The sequence below is a fragment of the Amblyomma americanum genome, chromosome 7 (genome assembly GCF_052857255.1).
Source record: "Amblyomma americanum isolate KBUSLIRL-KWMA chromosome 7, ASM5285725v1, whole genome shotgun sequence".
Taxonomy (NCBI): Eukaryota; Metazoa; Arthropoda; class Arachnida; order Ixodida; family Ixodidae; genus Amblyomma; species Amblyomma americanum.
Window position 1 is genome coordinate 68,212,874 of NC_135503.1, and position 10,112 is coordinate 68,222,985.

Consider the following 10,112-nt stretch of genomic DNA (forward strand, 5'->3'; position numbering starts at 1 on the left):
AAGGTCATAAAGTTCGCTCTGTGCGCTGGCCTCGCCCTCGTGGCATCCAGCTCAAAAGGAGAAAGCCCTTTAAGCCGCAGCAATGGCTTAGTGGTTGGATACCTCAGTGGAGTGCATGTATACCTTCCGCCATGAACGCTGATGACAGATTGTGTGCTGTTGTCGTACAACCCCAACTGGAAACTATGACAAAAACTTGTTGAGAGGCTAACGCTGCTTTGGTGCCGGTATTTGTTCAGACAAGGATCTTCGGCCGTATTACGGGAAAGATAAAAGTCGATAATGTCAAAAGGTTATGAGAACTTCTTGTTGGGCTAGTTGGTAATTGATCATTGTCACTTAAAAAAATTAAAACGGTAAGCCACATGATATTGCCGGAGTCGCTACTAAAAATTACGAAAGATTACGACCTTTGCACGAATCTCGGAGAGCACCGTCATTCAAATGAACGTGGTGAATGACGGAAATTTTGCCTGAAGCTAAAAAGTGCTCGTGCCCGCAATGGTGCAAAGTTAGAACCCACCAACGCGGTTTCTATCGCTGCGGCGTTTACAAAGGGGCTAAACCGGAATGCACAACAAATATCATTAAACAGAAGACGGCTATCATAGTGAATGAGTAAACACAAGATGGCTACTGTAATGTATTATCTCAGTGCGAGTTAAAGGTGCTGTTTACAATATGTTAAGCCGGATGGAAATAATCGCCTACGACGATCAGGCGCAACAAGCAAGTTCCATACGCTACACCGCGTGGATGTTAATACCCCAGTAGTGCCTTGAAAAATCGAAAGAACATATCTGGGGCCTGCGACATATTTGCCATCGCGCTATCACAGAGGATATACAGCTGAGATCCGTGGCCTTCCGTTTCCATTTCTTTCTTTTTTTTCTTCAAGCTTCAAATAAATATACGGACCCATCTTCATGTAGTTTTTATGCATACTTTACCGGCCTCTTCGCATCAGGAGGGCCTTATTACAGACATTTTCTGTGTCCCGCTTCGGAAGCAGCTCTTTTCCCGCTTCCATTTCCGTCAAAATACTGCTTACATCGTACGCTGCTGCATGCAATATGTCTCGCATTTTTTTTTTTTTTTGCTGTGCACCATTTTGAGACGTTTCATAGACCTCTATGTATTTGTTCGCTTTTTCTTCTACGCGGCCCAGCTATATTCCGTGTGCCTTCGCGATTCCATCTTATACTCCGAAATGTTTACTTACGCTAACAAAAGGGCTCTACCTTATGGCATACAACATCATAATGAGTTTTTGACGCTCGTCCAAAAAAGTTGGGATGAGGTGTCGCTTGACATCGAAGTCGTAAGGCTAAAAAAATGCCTCAGGTTTCATTTGGAAGAATTTTCTTTACTTCTGAAGTATTCTTTTCATGCTAGTGCTCCCCGCTTCGTTTTGGTTTTCCTAAGTACCCTTACGCTTATTTGGATACTTTTGACGTTTTCTTAGCAAGGCTACATCGCCTTCTTAGCAGTGTTCATAATGTGCGAATATTTGCGTTGTGCTTTAGATACATTCTGCATGTTTAAAGCTTGTGTACATAACACTGGTGGATGTTCTGATGCCTGACTTTCTGGAACTGACTGTTTTTTTTCGGTTAATTTTGTTTCTGCATTATAAACGAGCGAAAACTTAGACCCAAACGTTCCTGAATAAATAAATCCCAATATCCGGAGCTTGTTTACCCAGGCGTCATTGGCGAGCCCGTTTGTTGCTGAGAGAAAACCCTTGTTTTTCCGCCACGAGTCTTGCCAGTCCCCAAAGCTCAAAACAGTTTTGACGGGAGCATATTATAAAGCTGTCATTCAGCAGTTAGCATGCGGGAGCTGTGCAGTTTCATAAAAAGAAAAAAGGAAACCGCTAATATGTTGGCCAGTCGCTCGGTCAGTCGCGATGTTTTTGGAGCTTTTGACACAGCAGGAAATGCGTGTCATTATAGTCAGCGGAAATTGAAGGACTACTGTCGCGAGGATAAGGATAGAGACACAAACACGTTAGAAACTCGAAAATAGGTTGTGGAAAGAGATGGACAGCTATGGAGCCCGATATGACGCGCTGTGATCGGACCGAGCCGAAATGATTTCCCTGCGGACCTGCAATGCCTTCAGTTGTGTCGCCATCTGTTGGCACTGGTGTGGAAGCAGAAGCTCTGGACGGCTCTGGATGATGGCACTGGGATTGCAACTGAAAATACCGAGATCACGTAGGTAAAATGGCTAGAATGGGAGGTGTGAAAAGCGGCCGGGGAAGCATGTCCCCGCTGCGTGCCGATGCCGTGTGGCGGCGCTGAGGGCACAGGCGCGGTAAGGCGCGCAGCCGAAATGAGCTCATCGCGGAGGCTAAATTTTACCACTGAGGCGAGGATGAGCCCGTTTCGCTTATCGCGCGTTTTCTGGGAGTGTCAGAGAATGAATATTTACCACAAAATAACGTTTCGTCAACTCGCATCGTTATTCCCGTGAAGTGTGCTGCTTCACCAGCCTAGTTTGCATTGCATAGCTGGACTGAAGCACGTTTTGTGCGTGCACATTTCGACACGCTGCCCAGGATGTGAGGGACGCCGCAGTGGAAGGTTTCGGAATAGTTTCAACCACCTGGGTTTCTTAAACGTGCACTGATTCTCTGCGTTGCGCCACCATCGAAACGCAGCCACTCCACGTACGTACGGCGAGAAGAGCAGGCAGTAATGGTTTATGGTTTACATGGGTTTAGCGTCCCAAAGCGACTCAGGCTATGAGAGACGCCGTAGTGAAGGGCTCCGGGAATTTCGACCACCTGGGGTTCTTTAACGTGCACTTACATCGCACAGTACACGGGCCTCTAGAATTTCGCCTCCATCGAAATTCGACCGCCGCGGCCGGGATCGAATCCGCGTCTTTCGGGCCGGCAGCCGAGTGCCATAACCACTCAGCCACCACGGCGGCTTCCAGGCAGTAATGTGTGCCACAGGACCTCAAAACTGCAGTCGTGTTAGCTGAAGGTTCCCCAACTCACAAACCAGTTTTTGTCGCCGCTAGCAAACCTTTAGAATGTATGCTACATTGACCTTCATGTAGGCAGGGACCCCGGAACAGGGGGGGGGGGGGAGGGGGGGGGGGAACAAGGAGGGCGGTGCCCCCCCCCCATTTTTCTAGAGGGGGCAGCGCCCCCGTCTCCAGTTGCTGGCACTTGGATCAGATTGCTGACAATTGAAACACTTCAGTACTAGGACTATTTTAATGCAAATCACAGTGGGGATGATCCACTTGGCTTTGTATAACCATTTGCAAAGCATTTCGTATATGAGTAACCTAAACCAGTCATGTCCCAAAAGAAGTCGACTGTCGGACCCATGTACATGATCATGATTGGCAGAATTTAAACAAACTGTGCACAAACTTTTTTATTGCAATTGATCACTCCTGGTGCGTAAAGCTTCACATCTAGAAAGCTTCCCATTTAGATTCGTTTTATATTGCCGTGAATCTTTGCACCGTTTCTTCGTTCGAACTCAAAACCGCTGGCATGCGGCTTTATCATTTTGTTTCGAACTGCGAGATGCGACCAGACTTATCTCGATTTGTCGTGGCCACGTGAAAATGCTTCCACATTTTCCTAGATTGTTGTAGTTACTTTTGGTTCCTTATGTCGAAGGTTCGTTGCGAGCTTTAAATTGAGCGCGGCCAAGTACTGCATGTATTCAGCCCGATGACCGCCGAGCACGCGTGTGGCTATCGCCGCCGCCGAGTCATCTAGTTCTTAGTGGACGCGAGCCAGCCCCTTAAACAGTTTCATTTGTAAGTTTTTTCGTTGTTTGTCTGACTGCTGGAGGGTCGTCACCATAGCGTAAGTTTGCATCAACCTTTAAAATTTTAAAATAAATAATAATAAAATATAAAATTTATTGTGTAAATGAGCATTAAATAAATAACAAAATAAGCTCGAAGTCTTGCCCCCTCACTCAAAAAAAAAAGTTCCGGGGTCCAACCATGTAAGCAATCTCCGACGACTCTAGAGAGTGAAGCAACACATCTGGCATTGAAAGCGTTTATTTACATGTGAGGGGGAAAACTTTTCCATAATTTGTCCTACAACACACAAGGTTTAAGTGTTTTTCTTATCCCACTTTTCGCTATCCTACTGACTTACACCTTTAAGCAAAAAGAGAATCCTCGTGAGGGACTAAATACGTACAACAGATGCTGTCAGCGCTACAGAATGCTCAGAACAACAAAGTTTGGCACATCGCCAACTGTCTGTAAAGTCTCTACCACAGCTTCTGCATGCAAGCGCGTTCACTTAAACGCATGTGTAAGTTTGTTTTCAAGGACGTTCACAAGATTGTAAAATGATACTGACGGATATAAAAGGCCTCCGAGGTCCCTCTCATTAGTTGCCTCAGCTGGAAGTTCTTTGGGAGTTTTGCCTTGGTCACAGAGACGTACTGCTCTGCAAGGTTCACAATGAGTTGTCAAAACACGCTTCGTAGCCACATAGCCTGCAATGTAATAAATCAGCCGCGCATCGCTGTGTGGCACAGCATAGCTGCGACGGTCTACATCCACTTTTGCCGTTGAAGGCATCTCGCCCCCGCATGAGAAAACACTGCTACAGACACTCCAATACAGGCGACGAAACGAACTGAACTAACTCCAACGGCGTGTGCAAGGCCAACGCGGCTGAGCGGGTGAGCATACCGCACCGCTAGTAGCAGCGCCACATTCCGCTTAGCGGCATCAGTGCGCAGATAGTTCACGCGCAGCCGAGAGAAAGCGCCGCGGTCTTCACACCTCCCCATTCTAGCCACCCTAACGTAGCTTTCTCTTCCTATTTTTTTTCCTCCGGTTAATGTGCGCTACTTGCGTTCGTCTTGCAGTCACTGCTCTTTCTTGCGAAGGTCTAAAATGCTTCGCTGCGCTACCATATGTCCGAAGGTTCATTAAGAAGCAACCATTGAAAATATTGGTAGGCGTGTCTTGTTCTTCCCCGCCGCGGTGGCTCAGTGATTAGGGCGCTCGACTACTGATCCGGAGTTCCCGCGTTGGAACCCGACCGCGGCGGCTGCGTTTTTATGGAGGAAAAACGCTAAGGCGCCCGTGTGCTGTGCGATGTCAGTGCACGTTAAAGATCCCCAGGTGGTCGAAATTATTCAGGAGCCCTCCACTACGGCACCTCTTCTTCCTTTCTTCTTTCACTCCCTCCTTTATCCCTTCCCTTACGGCGCGGTTCAGGTGTCCAACGATATATGAGACAGATACTGCGCCATTTTCTTTCTCCAAAAACCAATTATTATTTATTATTATTATTATTGTTCTTCGGTATCTAAAATCAGACAATGACCACTGAGATTATGCTGACTCCGCCAACTACGAGGCAGCCTGACCGGCTTTACCGTATTTGCTACTTCAATGCTTGGCTGCTAAAAACCCGTCGACTCTCTTCCGGACTTTGTGACGGTGCCTATCGTGAAAGTTGGAAGGAATGAGAAACCCCACGTATTTAATACAAAAGGGCAGGACTAGGGATTTCAGGTTCGTCGCGTTTTATTGGCATACCTTTTGCCAAATACAGTATGCACTCTTCCGTTGAAAAAGACAGCTACGCAGACCGACTTGGGAGGGTCGAAAACAAATATAGCCACGATGCCGCAGATGTAAACTTAGGAAGATGCAAGGTAATAAATGGGCTCTGGTCCGTCCACGAGCTCTGGGCAATAAACAGGCCGCATTCAGCATCACGACACTGTTTTCTTGAGCGACGAGGACGAAAGCATACCTCGCCCGCTTGCACACTGACACACAGATACACTACAGGGCACTAACAACCTACAGATGACAAGATGAACACCAACGTCCTACTATTTGTTCCGGTGCGACAGTCTTTGCCGGCGCCGAAGCCCACAGCGGCGCAGGTACAGCGCGTCACTGGGGAAGTATCAGCAGGCAACCGGTTCGCGGATGATGTCCTGTACACCTGGAAGCCGGTACCAGCAGGCAGTAGCGCGTTGGTAGGCCGTCTGGCTACCGGGAGACTGGGATCTGCAGGCGGGAACTCGTCGGTAAGCTGCCTGGAGGGTGCTCGTCGGTAGGGCGCCTGGATGCCGGGAGGCTGGAGTCAGCAGGCGGGTGCTCGTCGGTGCGCCGCCTGGCTACCGGGAGGCTGGAGTCAGCAGGCGGGCGCTCATCGGTGGGCCGCCTGGATGCCGGGAGGCTGCAGTCAGCAGGCGGGTGCTCGTCGGTGGGCCGCCTGGCTACAGGGAGGCTGGAGTCCGCAGGCGGGTGCTCGTCGGTCGGCCGGCTGGTTACCGGGAGGCTGGAGTCAGCAGGCGGTTGCTCGTCACTCGGCCGCCTGGCTACCGGGAGGCTGGAATCAGCAGGCGGGTGCTCGTCGGTAGGACGCCTGGCTACCGGGAGGCTAGATTCAGCAGGCGGGTGCTAGTCGGTTGGCCGCCTGGCTACCGGGAGGCTGGAGTCAGCAGGCGGGTGCTCGTCGGTAGGACGCCCGGCTACCAGGAGGCTGGAGTCAGCAGGCGGGTGCTCGTCGGTGGGCTGCCTGGCTACCGGGAGGCAGGAGTCAGCATGTGGTTGCTCCTCACTGGGCCGCCTGGCTACCGGGAGGCTGGAGTCAGCAGGTGGGTGCTGGTCGGTGTGCCGCCTGGCTACCGGGAGGCTGGAGTCAGCAGGCGGTTGCTCGTCGGTAGGACGCCTGGCTGCCGGGAGGCTGGAGTCAGCAGGCGGGTGCTCGTCACTCGGCCGCCTGGCTACCGGGAGGCTGGAATCAGCAGGCGGGTGCTCGTCGGTAGGACGCCTGGCTACCGGGAGGCTAGATTCAGCAGGCGGGTGCTAGTCGGTTGGCCGCCTGGCTACCGGGAGGCTGGAGTCAGCAGGCGGGTGCTCGTCGGTAGGACGCCCGGCTACCGGGAGGCTGGAGTCAGCAGGCGGGTGCTCGTCGGTGGGCTGCCTGGCTACCGGGAGGCAGGAGTCAGCATGTGGTTGCTCGTCACTGGGCCGCCTGGCTACCGGGAGGCTGGAGTCAGCAGACAGTTGCTCGTCGGTAGGTCGCCTGGCTGCCGGGAGGCTGGAGTCAGCAGGGGGTGCTCGTCGGTGGGCCGCCTGGCTACCGGGAGGCTGGAGTCAGCAGGTGGGTGGTCGTCGGTAGGTCGCCTAGCTACCGGGAGGCTGGAGTCAGCATGCGCGTGCTCGTCGGTGGGCCGCCTGGCTACCGGGAGGCTGGAGTCAGCAGGCGGGTGCTCGTCGGTCGGCGGCCTGGCTACCGGGAAGCTGGAGTCAGCAGGCGGTTGCTCATCACTGGGCCGCCTGGCTACCAGGAGGCAGGAGTCAGCAGGCGGTTGCTCGTCGGTAGGTCGCATGGATACCGGGAGGCTGGAGTCAGGAGGCGGGTGCTCGTCGGTGGGCCGCCTGGCTATACCGGGAGGCTGGAGTCAGCAGGCGGGTGCTCGTCGGTGGGCTGCCTGGCTACCGGGAGGCTGGAGTCAGCAGGCGGGTGGTTGTCGGTGCGCCGCCTGGCTACCGGGAGGCTGTCGACTCCTCGCCCAGCCACGGACCAGCAAGGCAGTGTGCGCCAACCTGCTGGGCGGCACCATCGTGTTCCTCAGGTCGTCGGACTGTCGCAGTGCCCGGTGAACCAATTGTGTTTTGTTTGTTTGTCTCTCTCTGTGTTAGTGCATTTTAGCTGCAAAGATTCTGCTGAATTGTAATCTCTCTCGATTGTTACTTTGCACGCGTTGCATTGTATTTGTGAACCACTTTGTATGCGCTCGTACGAGTCACTGCGAATTACTCTGTATCGTCTCTTTGCTGTATAAACTTTGTTTTGTTTGTCAACCTTTCGCTCCGACCCATTCTCTGGCTTGCGACCGGCGAAAGCTGGGCACCAAACGACCACCCCCTTTGTTACTTGGTAGGAGGTCTCCGGCTGAGCTTGCCACGCTGAGTCGAGTTTATCTCCTTTGTGACCGGGATTGCTACCCCGACGCGCTCTAAGGGTGCCTGGGAGTGCACGCAAAAGTGGACGAAGAGGTGACATATTCTGGCGTTCAAGACAGGACGTTTGGTGCTTTGTAAGCGCAGGTAACGGAGAAAGAGTCAAAAGGTGTTTACGAAGTGGTCGTAAACAAGTCTTAACAGCAGAGTGATATTGTGAGGTACCGCGCTGAAGCGGTTCGTGAGGTTCACTGTGCATAGGTTTTGTGCTGCATCTGAAGAGTTCAGGCTCCTAATGAAGCTCAAAAAGATTGCTGAATTGGGCCTTAAAAGGGGTCTGAAAGGAGCTGAACTTGTTCAGTGTGTGGACCAGAACTAGAGAGAGGTTCTCAAAGAATAAGAGAGAAAAAGATAGCGCGCTAGAGAAGCCGCCGAGATAGAGAGACAAAGGGAGCGACGAGAAGAAAGAAAGAGAGAATGGCGGAGGAGACGAGAAGCAGCGAAGCTCGATTTGGAGCGAGAACGAAAATTTCAAATAGAGCATGCAATCATTGCGAGGAAGCTTGCTGGGGTTGGGCGTTTGAACAACGTCAGGGAGCCAGAGGAGCTTACCTCCGGTGAGGCCGGGTGGAAGACTAATAACGAGTCTGATTTGCTGACAACCACGGAAGAGGTTGTAACTAGCTCCACTTGTGAGAGTGTGGTTGTGGAATAGCCGGTTCCTGCAACTGAGAGTGAGGACAGCACCGGAGTGTTGCTTCCCCAAGAAAGTGGAAGTGTAGCTACTACCGAGTAAGTAGGCATAGAGGAGAAGGCCGACTTGACGCTTCAGTCAGACGGCACCTTAGGGCAGCCGCCTGAAGATGGGGAAGAAAGGTGGAACTCCATCGAGAAATCAGAGGGGTGCTCGCCTGAATGTTGCAGTAGGAACCATGAGACAGAGTGGTCGAATGCCAGAGTACGAAAACTCCGATGTCAGTGTAGCTGCAGAGAGTCTACAAGAGAAAAAAAGGAGTCTGTGGCGAGTGAAGCCTCGAGCAGCGAGGGGGCCTTTCCCGCGGAGGAAGGCGAAAGTGCAGCTCAAGAAATGCAGTAAATTGAGAGAAAGTCTTGCGACAACTGCGCCGAAACTCACGAAGTGAAGGAAGAAACTGAGGAAGCAATATTCAGCAGTAGTGAGGAGAATGAGTCTCCAGCCTCTAGTGAGCCATGCTCTCAGCATGCTACACGAGGCAAGATCAGAAAGAGAAAGAAGAGAACATCTGACCAAGAAGAAAGTTCTGTCTTCGAAGAACAAAAGGGAGCTGACCCAGTAGCTTCATCACGAGAGCGTAGCTCGGATGATGCATGTGAAAATGAACCTGGCGTGCCCAGGAGAAAAAGGTGAAAAAAGGTGAAAAGTAAAAGAAGCGAATCGAACACCGCTAAGGCAGGTGAGGCCGAACCGGACGGGCCTCGGAGAAAGGTCAGGAAGAAACCAGGACGAAAGAGAACCAATTAGGTGTCGGGTGGCGCGCGTCAAATTAACATTGAAATAGAGACGAGGGTTCTGATGCAAGTCATTGAAAACCAGATCTGGGAGACCAGTGCGAGCACCCAGCCACTCTTGTAACAGTCTGCATTTGAGCGAGAATAGCCAGAATTAAATCCTTGCGAGCCGGTTACCTGTGTGCAACAGAAACATCCCAAGGCTGAAATTTTATATCAAGCCTGTCTCTAACTTGTCTAAGTACAGATATAAGGACCTTATTGCGTTCAACGGGAAAGTCTTGTATTCAACTGGAAAGCCAGAGAATTGATCACTGTAGTCATGCGGTGAATGACTGAAGCCTGGGAAGCAAGTCAAGGACAGCTTCAAGCATTGGGCGCGAAGCTGGCCAAGTTCAGCTTTGTTATCGGCCGGCCGCAAAGAGTACGGAATTGTTTGAGGACAAAAACTCGATGGACGTCTGCAGTTCTCCTACAGTTTCGGCCAACTTTTCTCCCGTTGTTTCAAAGGCCAGAAGTTCTTCCATTTCAACTACAAGTTCTTCTACAGTAGTCGTGAATTGAATCAGTTTCTGATTCACAGATGTTAAGTGATGAGTTAACTGAACATCACACTTGGATGAACCAGACTGCCTGCATGTCTGGCAAGACCAAGCTTTGCGTTTCTCGATCACCATCTTAATATA